Below are 18007 nucleotides of genomic sequence, written 5' to 3' on the forward strand. Positions count from 1 at the left end.
CTTTCTTTGAGCTTATAGAATCAGAGTATATTAGGCTTGAAAAGGAGTTTAAGTATTAGTTCGTCTACTCTTCTGGTTATCAGTGGATAAAATCTGAATCCAGAAATATGAAGTGGCTTTCCCAATGTTGCACAGTTTATAAGTAAACCTGGTAGGATTGCACCCTCTTCCTGGTACTGAGTTAAAATGCTTCCCAATGTTCCTCATCACCCCTTTTCTGCCTTAGCAGTACTTTTACTTCAATACCTTAAGAATCAAATGGATTTAGATAGCGAGTGATCCTTGTATTGTTAACACATTTGAAGATTCAAGTGTAGATTATTCCTTTTAATTTTGCTCTTTCAATCTTGCATAGTGACCACCCAGCTTATTTATAATACTAAAGAAGTTTTTGTACCACTTACTTTTGGAGAAAAAGAAATTCTTGATTTTACACTCTTAGGAAGATAAGGTAATGGTTTCTGTTTAATAGACTTGAAGTTACAGGATTCAATTTAAAGAAGTGGCTGGTTTCTTCCTAGGGTGCCATCTTTGCAATTCTAGTAACTGCCACTTGGTTGCTGAAGCTGAGTAGTTAAATTTTTTTTTCATGGACATAAATAACTGAGATAATTAAATGCAATTCTATTATGCCTTTCTTATAAAATAGCCTCTGGTTAATTTATTGATATTTATGCTTTTATTATGACCATTTACATTATGCATTTAAGGACATTTAAAAATACTTGGTTAAAATAATATCCTCTTTTAAATTTCAGCTATTATCAATCATTGCTCAAACTTAAATCTTTCTATAAGCATATTCCTACTTATTTTACTCTGTTATTTTTCTCTTAACTCTTATCTCCAACTTGTCTTTTTTTGTTGCTATTTTATTGCTTATAAGGTTAAATGATGTTTTATGGGTATTATTTATGTCAGCTTTATTTTTATTTTATGGTTTCTTTGTTATTGTTTGCTGTTAAAGATGATAAAGCAAAAATAGTCACAGAAAATGAAAAGAAGGGACATAACATTTAAACAACATCCATAAATTCATTTTCAGGAGAAAAATTATTAACATTTTGGCATGCAAACATCAAAAGTTTTTTCTCTACTGTTTATCTTTATCTGTATTTCCCTATGTATGTATAGACATCCCTATTTATAGGTATAAGCATGTGTAAATCTCTAGCTATTTATATATTAGTGTAGTTATTTATGTAGCTATGTATCTGTGTCTATAGATATACATTTTTAAAAATTCTTTTACATTCCATACATTTATTTGATTACTGTATATTTTCACTCAATATATTATCTACATTTTTTCTTGTCATAAATATACATCGATCCACACTAAAAGTGACTGAATATTATTTCTTTATATAGGTATACCAGAATTCATTTTCTTTCTTCTCCTTTCTTTCGGTTTACTCTGGTTCTCTTTTTTTTTTTTTTTTTTTTTTTTTTTTTGAGACGGAGTCTCGCTCTGTCACCCAGGCTGGAGTGCGGTGGCCGGATCTCAGCTCACTGCAAGCTCCGCCTCCCGGGTTCACGCCATTCTCCTGCCTCAGCCTCCCGAGTAGCTGGGACTATAGGCGCCCGCCACCTCGCCCGGCTAGTTTTTTGTATTTTTTAGTAGAGACGGGGTTTCACCGTGTTAGCCAGGATGGTCTCGATCTCCTGACCTCGTGATCCGCCCGTCTCGGCCTCCCAAAGTGCTGGGATTACAGGCGTGAGCCACCGCGCCCGGCCTACTCTGGTTCTCTAACTTCTTATCAGGCACTGTTCTAGGTTCTGTGGTTCTAGCAGTGATGTTCCTCCACTCAGACACTTACATTCTAATTAATTGTTAATAGATCTTACGTCTCTCCTCAAGAATCTTAGGATCATTTACTCTCTTCTCCATCCCCATCTTACATGCAGTCATTTAAACCTTATTTTTAAAAATTTATCCATTAATTAGGGTGGGAGTGGTATTATTTCAGATCTTAATTAGATTCACCAACATATTTACCAATGACTTTGCTCACTTTCTATTTATTTTTCACCTGATTCCCTATTTGCGAATTCAGCTCTCTTCTTTCTATAGAATATATTTTAGCAGTTTGTGTAGTGATGAATTGTTACAGGAAAATTTCTGGTTCCTTGTCTTTATTTTGACGTCCTTTTTAATAATGTAGCTGGGTATATAATTCTAAGTTGATAATTTTTTTAATACCTTAAAAATATTTTTCCATTTATCTTATGGCTTTTATTGTTGTTATTGTAAAATCTTATGTCATTCAAAGTATTTTTCCACTATGAGCTGTCTGTCTTGTTTTGGGATAATTTTAAGATTTCTTTCTTTTTGTGGTTCTGATAAAACTTTTTTTCCTTGTAGCATATGATCAAGAAGAAAGAGGAATCCAGGGCCAGATTAAGTAGGCTCAAATCTCAGCTTCTACTATTTATTAGCTGTGTGACTATGGACAAGCTATTTAACTGCTCTGTGCCTTAGTTTCATCATCTGCAAAACACGGACAATGACAGTACTTGCATCATAGGATCATTAGAAGGATTACTTAGTTAGTATATGGAAAATAATTTTTTTTTTTGAGACAGATTTTCACTCACTCTTGTTGCCCAGTTTGGAGTCCAATGGTGTAATCTCGACTCGCTACAACTTCAGCGTCCCAGGTTCAAGCAATTCTCCTGCCTCAACCTCCTGAGTAGCTGAGATTACAGGCACCTGCCACTATGCTCAGCTAAGTTTTGTATTTTTAGTAGAGACAGGGTTTCACTGTGTTTGCCAGGCTGGTCTCGAACTCCTGACCTCAGATGATCCACCTGCCTCAGCCTCCCAAAGTGCTGGGATTATAGATGTGAGCCACCGTGCCCAGCCAAATACTATTTTTAAATAGTGTTGATGTGCTATATAAGGACTGGCTATTGCTGCTGTTGTTAATGCTATGATAATAATGACGATGGTGTCCAGTGTGATACACAACTCATTTAATAGATTTTTCTTAGTAATTTGTAATAAAAGTTTTCAAACATACAGAAAAGCTGAAAGAATTTTGTAACATGTAGATTCTATAATTAGATTCTATAATTACTATCTTGTTTTATTTTCTTTATCACATGTCATTTATCAAACCCTATAACCATCCATCAATTCATTTTGTATCTGTGAATCATTTCAAAGGAAGTTACAGATACCATAATCTTTACCCCTAAATATTTCATTATTTAAAATTTTACATTTTAATTGAAAGGTAAACACCATGTATATTTATGGGTACACATAATGTTTTGATATCTGTATGTATCATGGAATGCCTAAATCAGGGTATTTAACATATGCATTACCTCACATACTTTTTTGTGTGGTATGTTTAAAGGTACTTTCTTAGCACTTTTCAAAAATATGTTATTTTGTTACTAACTGAGGTAATCGTGATATACAGTAGACCTCTTGAACTTACTCCTCCCATCTGAAATTTTGTGTCCTTTGACTAATCTCTCCCCAGACCTTCTACCCCTCAGCCTCTGGTAACCACTATTTTGCTGTTTATATAAATTGGACTTTCTCATTTAAAATTTTTAAAAATTTTATTGGCATAAATGTATGAAGTACAAGTGCAATCTTGCTACCTGCATTGAATTTGTAATGGTGAATTTAAGGCTTTTAGGGTATCTTTCATCTGAACAATGTATACTGTGTCCTTTAATCTCTCATCATCCACTCCTTACCACCCCCTAACGATTCCCAGTCTCCATTATCTATCATTCCACACTCAATATCCACGTGTACACATCGTTTAGCTCCCACTTATAAGTGAGAACATGTGATATTTGTCTATGTCTCACTTGTTTCATTGAAGATAATGACCTCTAGTTCCATCCATGTTGCTACAAAAGACGTGATTTTATTCTTTTTTATGATGGAGTAGTAGTCCATTGTGTATATATGTCACATTTTCTTTTTCCATTCATCCATCGATGGCCACTTAGGTTGATTCCATAACTTTGCTATTGTAAATAGTGTTACAATAAACGTAGGAGTGCAGATATCTTTTTGATGCAATGACTTATCTTCCATTCAGTAGATACTTGGTAATGGATTTGCTGGGTCAAATGCTAGTTCTATTATTAGTTCTTTGAGATATCTCTGTACTGTTTTCCACAGGGCTTGTACTGATTTATGTTCTCACCAAGAGTGTATAAGAGTTCCCTTTTTTCTGCATCCTAACCAACATCTGTGTTGTTGTCATTGTTGGTCTTTTTAATAGCCATTCTGTCTGTTATAATATCTCATTGTGGTTTCAATTTGCGTTTCCCTGATGATTAGGGATGTTGAGCATTTTTTCGTGTGTCCTTTGGTTTTTGTATATCTTCTTTTGAAAAATGTCTATTTATGGAGTTTGGCATTTTTATATTCCACATAAAAGTGAGATCATACAGTATTTGTTTTTCTATGCCTGGCTTATTTCAATTGACATAATGTCCTCCTGGTTGTCACAAAATGACAGGATTTCCTTTTTTTTAAAAAGGTGGAATAATATTTCATTGTGCATATTTACCGTATTTTCTTTATTCATCCATTGATGGACACCTAGGTTGATTCCATAGCTTGGTTATTCTGAATAATGCTGAAGAGGTACAGACATCTCTTCAACATATTGATTTCAGTTCTCTGGTATGTGTCTTTATTAGTCAGATTGCTGGATCATATGGTAATTCTATTTTTAATTTTTTGAGGAAACTTTATGCTATTTTTCATAATGGCTACACTAACTTACATTCCCACCAACAGTGTACAAGGATTCCCTTTTCAAACACTTCAATTTACATACCCAATTCTTCAGTTTAAGTTCAGTTATTATATCTCAGTTTCCCAAAGTTGGTTTTTATGTTTGTTTGTTTTTTTTGTTTTTTGTTTTGCTTCTTTAAAAATCAATTTTATGATGACCTATCTTGTCATTGTGGTTTCTATTCTTTAATCTCATTAATTATTTTAAAAAGATGTTTAATAGTTTTACTTAGATTGTTCTACTAGCTCTAGTTCTGGGGCTGGATCTCCTGTTAAATTTGATTGTTTTTTAATGTTCATTTTTAAAGGTTATCTTTATGTTTGTTTGTTTTTTTCTGTAGGAATTTTCTTCCCTAAATTGAGCAAATATCCTTACAGTGTATCTCCCCTCCCCCGGCCCCGCAATTCTTTCAGGTCTCTATAGATCTCGTAAGTTCTGGATGATGATGATTGGTTAGGATTACGATTGAGATTGAGATTATGATTGAGACAGTCTTGCTCTTTTTCCTGGGCTGGAGTTCAGTGGAGTGATCATGGTTCACTGCAGCCTCAAACTGCGGAGCTCAAGCTAACCTCCCACCTCCTAGCTCATGTTCCTGAATAGCTAGGACCACAGGTGCATACTACCACACCTAGCTAATTTTTGTTTTTTTCTTGTAGAGAGATGGTCTAACTATGTTGACCAGGCTGGTTTTAAACCCCAGACCTCAAGCTGTCCTCCCACCCCAGTCTCTCAAAGTGCTGGGATTACAGGCGTGAGCCACTGCCTTGGCCGGTTGTAGATTAATTTTGCAGTTACTCAGTTTAGGATTTTCTGATCACATTAGCAGGGTTAATTTGGATGCCACAGCTTCACATGGTATAAATGTGAGATTTTGATTTCTTTTAAGAGATTTTTTCTGGTCCAAAGCCTCCAGATACTTCCAGCTTTCATGTTGCTTCTTGAGCTGACAGGTAGAGTTTTTCTAGAATTGTAACACTTTCAGTATCTCAACTTTATGTTCAACGTCTCAGTTCCAACTTTCTGCATTGCTCGAGGGAGTATGAGAGGCACAACTGAAATGGGAACATTTCTGTTCCCATGTGGCAGTTTAAACCTCAGCTTCGGATGTTTGGCTCTCTATACAAATTCTTTGAGCTGCCATGGCATTCACTTATCAACCTCATCATACCTCTTCACTTTGAGGCCCGTTCCTGTTGTCAGGAAGGGATCAATCTCCTTTCTCTCTCTCTCTCTCTCTCATTCACTCACTCACTCACTCACTCACTCACTCTCTCACTCACTCACTCTGTCTTCCCCTCCCTCCCTCCCTCTCACTCCCTCTCACTCTCTCTCTCTCACTCCACTATTGACCACTCCCCCTTTTTCTCTCTCCTCTCCCTTTCCACCTTTCTCATGTTTGGCTATGTACTTTATATTTAGGTATGTTCTGTTTTATTTAATATTTCTGTGTTAACAAATTGTCCATGTTCATTTAATCTAATATATTGCAATACCACCTATTATTATGATTATTATTATTGTTGATAATACTGGCTAGTTGGGTTGCTTTTTCATTTTTGGTTATCGTTAATAATACTGCAAGGAAGAGCCTTGTATAGACATGTCACATGCATTTTTATTTATTCAGGATAAATTTCTAGATGTCAAATTGCTAGATCAAAGCCTTTGCAAGATAGTGCCAAATTTACTTTCCCAATATCAGTGTATAAGAAGTGTCCACTCCTTCCCCTGTCAGCAACATTGGACTGGTTCTTTTTCTTCTCATTCTTATAAAGGTATTCATATCCCAGTAGCTTTGGCTTGTTCAACTAACTCATGGAATTTAGTGTTTGTCTCTTAACATCTTTTAAAAGTTTTCTACTTTGTTCAAAAGTTATACAGTGCTTCTTTTTTCATGTTGGATGAGAAGTAGAGAAAGGGGATGATTTGTGAAGAAAGCATTTATCCACGTAATTATAAAACACTTCTCGCATGAATTGAAGTGTTTGACAGACCAGACAAACAGATGCCTTTACTACAGTGTTTCAGTTTTGTGACTGGCACTAACATGTATATTACAGAAGCTAACATTTGAATTCTACTAAAGCTGTGGTTTGGGTCATGAGAAATGTTTGCATCTAAGTTGAAACCTTTTCCGTTTTCTTCCTTTCAAAATGAATGTAACCATCTGCTGGAGTGTACTTTTAATTAAAATTATTCTTACTAATACTGCAAGCAGTTTGTTTAATGAGCTTTAGTCATTTAAAATAACTTAATTTTAAAACTTGTATCAGAGTTGTATATAATTGATGATGATAAGTAATTCCTTTCCTTGGTTATCCCAAATTGTAGTGAGATAAATAAACCAAGGTAATAATTTTAAACTCTATTTCCCCCTGGATCTATGGTGATTGCATATTAGTATTGCGATTAAAAGCAAAAATACTGCATTTTGAATATATATCGATCATATATATATATACACACACACACACTGCCTTGTCAGAGTCTTTGAAAAAAGTGGCAAGTATGATCAATTTAATTTCTCAGATTTGAAGGTTCCTTGGTGAAAGTGTTTTGTTTTGGAGGCTTGGGATATGGTAAGAAAGTTTCTCTACTCCACTTTTATTGTTGAGCTGTGTGAAAATCATCAAAAGAGAGATAGAAGTGTTTTAAACTTGAAAAAATTAATATCTGTAGTGTGCAGGGACATTACCCAGAGACTTTTGCTAAGAACTCATGATAAATAATATACAACTTTTCTCATTAACCATCCTCTCCCTCTCAACAAAACTCAGAAATACCAGTATACATATAAGAAAGAGACCCTCATTTTGCTGCTGAAAGCCAATTTTTGGCCTCACTTTTAGTTGCTAAGAAATTCTTTTAAAAAATTTGGATACAATATTGCTAGCATTCTTATCTTGTTTCAGCCCTATTACTGAATAGAGAGGCCTGTCAAGCCTGGAGCTACGAAGTGTATACTGGACACAAGTATTTTTTTTTTTTGACCTTTATATAACAACATGATCTGATATCTTTATGCTTTATAATCCAGCAGTAACTCACAAGATCATGAGTAGAGCACATACTCCCTACCTCCCCTCTCATCAAATATTACATTGAATGACGGGTAAGATATATGAAAAAAAATCATATTGTTCCTAGAAATACAGGAATATATGATTTGAGGAATGCCAGGAACATATGAAATTGATTTGATAGCTGACTAAGAACAGAGAAAATCAGTCCAAACCTATAAAAAGAGGAAGCTATTGCAATGGAAAGCCAATTTCCACCCAGGAAAATTTCAGATAAATTATGAACTCACCTTAAACAAATATAAGAAACGTGGAATTTATGGTTAGTGATAAGGATTAAATCTAGAAGAAATGGACAACTGGAGCCGCTTCTCTCCCCTGTATATCCCAAGAGGCTATTAGTAGAAGTGTTTGTCCCCAGTACAAAGCCCTGAGAAATGCTTTGCAAGCAAAGTGAGCCATTTATAGAGGGCTTCTGTCATGAATATGTCTCGACTGAAGAGCAGGAGTTGGCCTACTTTTTCTGGGCAGAATCAGATAGTAATTATTTTTGTCTTTGTAGGCCACATAGTGTCTTCTGCATGCATGCATCTCTATTGTGGTGGTTGCAAAGAAGCAATTGGTAATTTGTAAGTGAATAGGTATAGCTGGGTTCTAATAAAATGGTATTTGCGTAAACAGGTGGTGGGCCAAATTTGGTTCATGGCCTATAGTTTACCACCTTTGCTTTAGAGAAAGAAGCAGAACAAATCCTGAAGTAACTGAAAATCCCCACAATGAGAGATGGAGGTAAGAGAAAAAAGGATTTGTCACCCATACATGCCGTTTGATTTCAATATGATCCATTAACATGAGAGTTGGTTCTTTGAACAGACCAATAATGCCAAGAAATTTTTGCAGTTCGGAGAAGAAATTAAAAAAAAATACAATAAAGGGATAGGGAAAAAACATCCCTATAAGTAACAGATTTTAAAATGACTGTGTAAGTATGTGATTTTTTTTTTTTTTTTTTTTGGTAATTAAGTCAAAATCTAAAATAAATGGATGTTTTTCTATGAATACTTTTTCTAGAATTGAATCAAAATAATTTAGAAAACTCAAGCAGATCATTGACAATGGAAGAATTGAAATGGTAGTCATGGTAGTCAAAGATGGGCACTCCTTCCTAAAAAGGACCCTTTTTCAGTGATTTTATCATGGGAAAGATAAACACCATGTTACGTCAACTGTTCTGGAATGTAAACAGAGATGTAAGGATTTTCCACTCCTTCTATAAAGTTCTAATATACTTAATACAAAAACCACACAATGATAAAATACAAAGGAAAGTTTTTTTCGGCAAATCTCCTAAGTTAGCATATCTTCTTTTTTGTGTGGATTTTTTACTTAATATTGGGAGATAGTCCTTATGGGTCTTACATTTGTATACATCTTATGAACAGAGGTAATGACTGCCCTTTGTTCCAGATATATTTTTATAGTGAACATTCTTGAAAATAGAGACAGTATCTCTCTCCAGAGCAAAGGGCATTTTGACTTGTTATTTCGTATAATAAAAATAATATCTCTTCCTGGGGCAAATGTCAGACATGCTGTCTTTTATAAAAGATTTGCACTCCCTAAATCCAGAACGTTTCTCTTGTAACACAGCTCACTGCATGTGCTAGCCCTCTTTGAATATCCTTTGAAAATCTGTACTCAGAGATAGTGCAAATGCTAATGTTCTACTATTGTTCGTGATATTGCTGTAATAAACTGTCCTTTATCTCTGACCCAGGAGTCTCATGTCTTCTGCCAGCATCCATGACTTGTTAGCCTGCAAGTAGGATAAAATTTCAGACCCTTCACATTTTTCAATGAACATATTTTTGAGATTCATGTCTGTTGTTGCATGTATTTGCTGTTCATTATTTTTTATTGCTTACTAATATTACATTGTATACATGTACCACAATTTTTCTACCCATCCTGTTACTTGATGTTTGGGTTTCCAGTTTGAGGTTATTGTTTCTAAGGCTGCTTTAAACATTATTGGATAAAGTCTTTTTGTGAACATACATTTTCATATCTCCTGGGTAGAAACCTAAAAGTGAAATTGCTGGATCACAGAGAAAGTATACATTTAACCATTTAAGAAACAGCCAAACAGTTCTCTATTGTTATATTCCTATGAACAATGTAACAGAATTTCAGCTGCTTTACATATTTGCCCATATTCATATTGTCAGTCTTTATAATTGCAACCATTCCAGTGGGTATAAAATAGTATATCATTGTGATTTTAATTGGCATTTTTCTAATGTCTAAAGATGTTGAGCAACTTCTCATGGGGGCATTCATACATCCTCTATTGTGAAGCATCTATTAAGATCTTTTGATCTTTTGCTCCTTGTTCAAGTAATTGGATGATTTGCCTGATATATTTTTAAGACAGGGTCTCACTCTGTCAACCAGGCTGGAGTGCAGTGGCATAGTCTGCAGCCTCAAACTCCTGGGCTCAAACGATTCTCCTGCCTTAGCCTCTTTTGTAGCTAGGACTAGAGGCAAGCACCACCATATTCAGTTAAACATTTTAAAAATTCTTTTTGCAGGTCTTGCTATGTTTCCCAGGCTCTCTAGAGCTCCTGACCTCAAGTGATCCTCCTGCCTCAGCCTCCCAAAGTGTTGGAATTAAAGGTGTGAGCCACTGTGCCTGGTCTTTTTTAATTGTTGATTGTAGGATTTCTTTATTTATTTGGGATACAAGTTTTCTGTTACAAAATGGACTAATTTTCTTAATGGCATATTTTATCAGAAAGGTATAATTTTGATGCAGTGTAGTGTATCAAATTTTTTTTTTTCATGGCTAGTGCTTTTTGTGTCTTTTTAAACATTTTTTTTCTTTCTGTGTGTTGTGTGTGTGTGTGTGTGTGTGTGTGTGTGTGTGTGTCGGTGGGGGTGGGGGGGAGAGAGAGAGAGAGAGAGAGAGAGATGTTACTGCCTGTCCAAAAGTCATGAAAATATACTTCTGTTTCTTTCAAGGTGCTTCATGGTTCTGGGTTTTTCCCATTAGGTCTACAATCCTTACCTCTTTCCTTTTTCTATTGAGTTAATGTGACACCTTGGTCAACAGTCAACTGACTATATATTTATGTGGGACTATTTTCAGATTCTCTTGTTCCATTGATCTGTTTTTCTGCCTTCATGCCAAATCCACCTTTCTTAATTACCATAGCTTTATAGTAATCCTTAAAGTCATTTTATATATATCCTTCAACTTTGTTCATTATTTTCCCCAAGATTGTTTTGACTGTTTGAGGTTCTTTTCTATATAAATTTTACAATCACATTGTTTATTTTTACAAATCAAATTAATTTTTAGCCTAATTAAATTGTGACTGGGGCAGGCTCTAAATATAAATTTTGGAAGAATGAACATCTCAATAATTATGGTTCTTGTAACCCAAGAACATGGTATATCTCTTTATATAAGTTTTTTCTACCTTCTCTCAACAATGTTTTCTGTAGTTTTCAATGTAGAAGTCTTGCACATTTCTCATTAGATTTATTTTTAGGTAGCTGATATGTTTTTTATTCTATTTTACATACTAATTTTTAAATTTTATTTCCCAATGTTTTTGGCTGGTATATAGAAATTTATTGATTTTTAAATATTCACCTTATATCTTGGGGCTTTGCTAAATTTACTTACTACATTTAGTAGTTTTTAAATATATATATATGTATACTCTACAGGGCTTCCTATGTACAGAAATACATCATCTATAAGTAATGACAGTTTTCTTCTCTTCCATTCTTTTTCCTTTTGTTTTTTATTTCCTTTTTTTGAGTTATTGAATTGACTGGGCCTCCAGCACAATGTTAAATAGAGGTAGTGAGACATCCTTGTCCATTTACATTCTTTGGGAAGAATAATGTTTCTCCAGTAAATATGATGTTAATTGAATGTTTCTTGGAGATGCCCATTATCAGATAGAGGAAAGTCCTTTCCATTACCACATGCAGAGAGTTTGCATCTTAAATCAGCATTGAGCTTTCTCAAATCTCACAAGATGACCATGCCATTCTGTTATTGTGGTGAATTTTCGAAAGTGAAGCCAACTTTGCGTTCCTGAATAATAAACACTTGGTTATGAATTATCCTTTAAGTGTGTAGGGGTGTGTGTGTGTGTGTGTGTGTGTGTGTGTGTGTGTGTGTGTGTATCTTTGGCTGGATTCTATTTGCTATTATTTTGTTAACAAATTCTACATTTATGTTTATCAGGGACATTTGTCTGTAATTTTCTTTTTCTATGATATCTTTTCCAGATTTTGAAATCAGGGTATACTCTTAGAAGGAGTTGGAAAGTGATCCATTTATGTCTGTTTTGTGAAAGAGTTTATGATAGACATCACTTGTGATGCATCTGGGCCTGAAGTTTTGTTTGTAGAACATTTTTTATTATAAATTGATTTCTTTTATACATATGCAGCTGTTTAGTTTTTTTTGGGGCTTCTTCTTTTCTTGTGTCAGTTTTGGAAGTTTGTATTTTTCAAGATATTTGCCCATTTTAAGTAATTCAGCATGTGGCAAATTACAGACCTCTGGCCAAATCTGGCCCAGTGTCTATTGTCTGTGGCTATTTTCACATCATGATGTCAGAGTGGAGTGGCTGTGACAGAGACTGCATGGCCTACAAATCCAAAAAGATTTACTATCTGGTCCTTTACAGAAAAGGGGCCACTCTTGGTCTATACTTTTCAATTTATTGATGTAAGTTGGTCATGCTATTTCAGTATTATCCTCAGAACATCTGGAAGGTCTGCCCAGATGTCCTACTTTCATTTCTGGGGTTGGTAATTTTTTTCTCCTTTTTTTCTTGATTGAGTTTTCTAGGTGTTTATCAATTTTATTTCTGTTTTCAAAGAACTAACCTTTGACATTATTGGTTTTCTCTATAGTTTGTTTTATATTTCACTTATTTCTGCCCTTATTTTGATTATTTCCTTTCTTCTTCTTTAAGCTTAATTTGTTCCTTTTTTTCAAGTTTCTTAAGGTGGGTGCTTATTGACTTTATACCTTTTTCTTTTCTAATATAAGCATTTAAAGGAACTTTTAAAACTTGAAAAATATCTACCAGAAACCTGCAGAGAAAATCATACTTAATGGTGAAACATTAGAGTCATTTCCATTAGTGTCAAGAACGAGGTAATTAAGCTCACTATCTCTGACATTCATTGCTCAATTTTGCACTAGTGGTTTTAGCAGTAGTATTAAAGGAGAAGTAGGAAGTGAGCATTGGGAAGGAGAACAACAAACTGAAATTCAACAATCCATGTTCTGATAGTTTTAAGAGTATGGGACTTGGTCTCTTTGTCATTTCCTTTGCTCTGGCTGGTGGAAATGAAAATTCATTGTTTCTGATATTGCTGAAGGTGAAACTGGTAGGTTTCAAGATTAGAGGTCCTTGTTGCTCTTATGAAACAAGAAAAACTTCAGTATTATGTCCTGTTAGAAAGGGATTGAGAGTTCTGGTAACTGATCCCCAAGGTGCTATACTAGTTATATTGTAATGTTCACTTTGATCTGCTAAGCTGAGGACTTCTAGCTCCAGACGACTTTTCTATTTTTAAGAGACTGGGTCTCGCTCTATTGTCCAGGCTACAGTGCAGTGACATGATCATAGCTCACTGCAGTCTCAAACTACTGGACTCAAACAGTCCTCCTGCCTCAGTCTCCCAAGTAGCTAGGACTACAGAGGCCTGACACCATGTCTGGCTAATTTTTAAATTTTTTGTAGAGATGGGGTCTTGCTGTGTTGCCTAGGCTGGTCTCAAACTCCTGGCCTCAAGGAATCCTTGCTCCTTGGCCTCCAGAAGCACAAGGGTTACAGGCATGAGCCACCAAATCTAATGTCCAGATCTCAACTTTTCTGCAGAATGGCCTCTTCCAGCTTCTTTGCTACCATGGCTTGGGTGTCCCCATATTGGAAGATATGCCATGGCTGATGCTGGCAAAACTGCAATGCTTCTGCTGCAAGGAAGATTTTTTTTTTCTTTGTTGCCTGATTTAAACCTATATTATTTAGGGATACACTCTTTAAATTCACAGTATGACCTCCTTCTACCATGATGCCATAGGAGCCAGGATGGAAAAAAATGGGGGACCAGCCACCACTATGTATCAGGAATCACTGCTTCTCTCTGACCTTGAGTCTGTTACTTTCTAGGTCTGACATTGTCCTACATGGTGAACCCACCATCATTCTACCGCGCTCACTGACCCTCTTTGGGAACACTGTAGTTCCCTTAGATATGTGTATCCTATAAACCCCAATGGTGGTCAAGATCATGCCTTTTCCTTTTTCTTTTTTTCATGGTATGTGACATAGAAGGTGTAAGATCTTGTCTTTTTGTTAGGAAGCATTTCTATGTTTATATAAATAAGAGAATTCATAGGTGGGGTATACTGAGTTATCTCTCGCTCCTCACCTTAATCATTGGAGGCCAGCACTTGCCTGGTCTGATGCCCTGTTATCCACATAAGAAGGTTTTGTATTTGTAAAATAAACAGTAAGATCTTAGAATTGTGTACTAGCCCCTGGCTCCACCATTTATAACTGTGTGATCTCCGGCAGATTATCTCATATTCTCACATGTAAAACTGGAATACTAATTGTGCCTACTTCATAAAGTTGTGATGATTAAATTAGAAAACACACAGTACACATGTACACATACAATGCCTGTCAGTCAGTGCTTTTATTATCTGCTGACATCATCAGAGAGGAACTAGAGCAATGGCCATCAGGCTGATGTCCCTCCCCCGATACCATCCTCCAGGTAGGAGGCAAGGGTGACCTCCACTGTCCAGAGCCTTTTTCCACCTCTGCTCTGGGTCCCTTCTGCTCTGACCTCGCTCAAGGCTGCCCTGACTTTGTTTCCTCCCGTTTCTTCAGTTTCTCCCTCTTGCTCATTCCCATCAGTAATTAACATGCCCAACTCCCTCATTACTCAAAATAACTAAAAATTATTCATTCATGCCACATCTTTTATTTCCTGCCTTATCTCTGTAACCTTTTTTATAATCAAGCTTGCTGACCTAATGTCTATACTTGCTCTTTCCTTTTTCTCATCACCACAGCCTATTTCTACCACTTGATTGAGTTTATTTCTATTTTCTTCAACTTAGAAAATACTTCCTAGTTCTTCACATTACTCTCTTCCTTTATATTCATGTTTTTTTTGAATTCTAGTTTTCTAACTAGAAAACTTGGGCAGCTCTTTACTTCACCTGGCTGGTCTTCCTCCTGCTCCTTAAATATTCCTGTTCCTTATGGCTGTATTCTGTTTTGGTTTGTGTGTGTGTGTGGGAGGGGGGGTTGTTTTGTTTCGTTTTGTTTTTGACGGAGTTTCACTCCATCGCCCAGGTTGGAATGAGGTGGTGCAATCTCGGCTCACTGCAACCTCTGCCTCCCAGGTTCAAGCAATTCTCCTGCCTCAGCCTCCCAAGTACCTGGAATTACAGGCGTGATCATGCCTAGCTAATTTTTGTATTTTTAGTAGAGACGGGGCTTCACCATCTTGGCCAGACTGGTCTTGAACTCCTGATCTCAGGTGATCCACCCACCCTGGTCTCCCAAAGTGCTGGGATTACAGATGTGAGCCACTGTGCCTGACCTGTTTTTGTGTTTTGTTTTGTTTTGTTTTGTTTGAGACAGGGTCTCGCTCTGTCGTCCAGGCTGGAGTGCAGTGGTGTGACTTGGCTCACTGCAACCTCTGCCTCAAACAATTCTTGTGCCGCAGCCTCCCAAGTAACTGGAGTTACAAGTGTGCACCACCATGCCCAGCTAATGTTTTTGTATTTTTAGTAGATACAGGGTTTTGCCATGTTGACCATGCTGGCCTGATCAAGAGATGGATCACTCTAGTGATCCTGCATCTCTCTGCTGAAGCACAGCCAGAAACAGATAGGGATTTTTCACTGAAGTCTCACAGGCACATCCAACCTAAAAGATCCAGTGTACATTCGCTCTTCTCATACTTGCCTCCCAATGTGCCCGGCTGCGGGAAAAACAATAACAACAACAACAACAAAACAACAAAAAAACCCAACATTCTTCACTAGTTGCTCACACTAGAAGCCCGCTTGACTCTTCTTTTGCTCAACAGCCAATCAACCACCAAATCTCTTTAACTGTCCCGAAGATCCCTATTCTCACTGCCTTCTCCAGCTGCTTTGATAATATCCTAGACCAAGCCACTCTCTTCTCTCATCTAAATGACTGTAGCATCCTCCTCTCAGGTCTTTTTTCTTCCAGTCTTACTTTCCTCCAATTCATTGTTTACAGCATAGCCTGAGAGATCATTTAATAACACAAATCTCATGATCACTCTGCCTTCTAGACCTTTCAGCACCATCTCATTGTCCTAACTGAGCTGAGTAAGCCCTGCACACGTGGGCACTTGCTTTCCTCTGCAGCGTCTTTAAACACCTGTCCTTCCTCTGCCGCCCACTCCTGCCATGGGTGACCTCTTTCAGTTCTTCCACAGAGCCACCTGTCCATTCAGGGCCTTTCTGCAGGCTGCTCCCGGTGGCTTAACGACTGCCTCCCTGTTGGCCAACCCCTAAATTCTTCTCAACCTAAATCCTGCTCATTCTTTAGGTCTTAGTATACATTCCTCTAAAGTGCCTTTCTAAGCCCTAGATCAGGCAAGCCCTATTTCTGTGTGCTGTCAGAGTACTTTCTACTTGCCCTAGCAAAACAATTTTAATTGTTTATCTGCATTCCTTGTTGTCCTGTAGGGTCTGGAAACAAGAACCACATTTGTCATCTTGTATGAATGAGTGAATGAGAGAACAAAAAACTGTTGTTCTGGTGTGTATTGTTGCTATTGTTCATTCGTTCATTTCTTCCTTCATCAATTCATACAGCGAGTGTTGACTTGGACACATTCTTTATGCTGGCTGCTATGCTAAGCATGAGAACACAGCCCAGAATAAGATAGATATGGGCCTTGCTCCTTTAGAGCTTAGGGTGGAGGAGACAGACAAATACATGATTGGTAGGATGCTCATAAGTTCCATAAAGATAATAAAATAGAAGCATTTAGAATAAATAGGGGGTAATAGTAAATAGAATGGCCAGGGAAGGCCAATTTGAGGAGGTAAATTTGAACTACAACTTTGAATAATGAGAGGAAGCCAATCATACAAGGATTAGAAGGAAGATGACTCCAGGCACATGAAATGGTTGCTGTGGCATTAAAGCAGCTGTGATAGGAGAACAAAGGGAAGGCCAGCATGGTTACTGAAGTGAGATAGGAAAGGAGTGGTGTGAGGTCATGGAAGACTTTGTACTCCAGGAACAAAAGTTTGGATTTTACTCTAAGTTGGGCTTATTTCTAGTTCAAGATATATGCTGTACTTGCACTCTAATGAAGCCAAGATGTACCAGGAAAACAGCCACTTGAGTTTCAAAGGGACGTAGGTAGACTTGAGCCAGACATCCTTGATCCGGTAGAAAATCATGTAACACTATTGCAATCAGTGGCAAGAATATGTACTGATTACACGATAGGGTTTATTTTCTTAAAGTTGCTAAGGAATGTTTTATATGTCACATACCATAAACTTATATGCAAGTACAGTACTGACCATGATGATTGCTACCTGTTGCCACTGCCCAAATACTACAGACATTTTTTAACTACATTACATAACTATGGGTGCAGAATTTTATTACTTACTAAAGAGTATCATCAGAGAAGGTTTAATCTTGATATACAGTATAAGATCCCCAACATATGATGCTGTGCAGATTATGTTGACAAGCTGTGTTTTTAATCATCTTCCATTTGACTGCACTTCTGTGAAAAATGAATCAATAATGCAGAAATCACAGGTTGTTGGGAGGCTCAGATAAGACAATGCATGTGAATGCACTTAAAATTATAAATGTTCTTATAAGGCATACGATATTATTACTGTTGTTGCAATCACCCTTTTTTTTTAACCAAATACTGATAGTGGTATAAGATTGGATACTACAAAGACCAGATATCTTGACCCAGGTAAGAAAATATCCAAGGCCTAAATAACTCTTTTCTCACTAAAGTGTATATTAATTTTCCTTAGAAACTTGTATAGGCATGGGTTGTTATTGTACATTAATTCATCTTTTCAGCAGATACACATTGAGCACCCACACTCTGACAGTTCTTCAG

General features: G+C 36.6%; 1 protein-coding gene and 1 long non-coding RNA gene across 2 annotated transcripts in view; one reads left to right on the plus strand and one right to left on the minus strand.

The window, feature by feature from the left end:
* The window catches only part of LOC105475674 (dynein axonemal heavy chain 11), a 373683-nt gene that overhangs the window by 118031 nt on the left and 237645 nt on the right, over positions 1-18007 (plus strand). The gene's annotated exons all lie outside the window — the stretch shown is intronic.
* LOC105475673 (uncharacterized) overlaps positions 17519-18007 on the minus strand; it is a 30991-nt gene continuing 30502 nt past the window's right edge. The window contains exon 5 of the long non-coding RNA XR_011622226.1: positions 17519-17650. This is a non-coding gene — a long non-coding RNA (uncharacterized lncRNA). The remainder of the gene's footprint in view (positions 17651-18007) is intronic.

The sequence above is a fragment of the Macaca nemestrina genome, chromosome 4 (genome assembly GCF_043159975.1).
Source record: "Macaca nemestrina isolate mMacNem1 chromosome 4, mMacNem.hap1, whole genome shotgun sequence".
Taxonomy (NCBI): domain Eukaryota; kingdom Metazoa; phylum Chordata; class Mammalia; order Primates; family Cercopithecidae; genus Macaca; species Macaca nemestrina.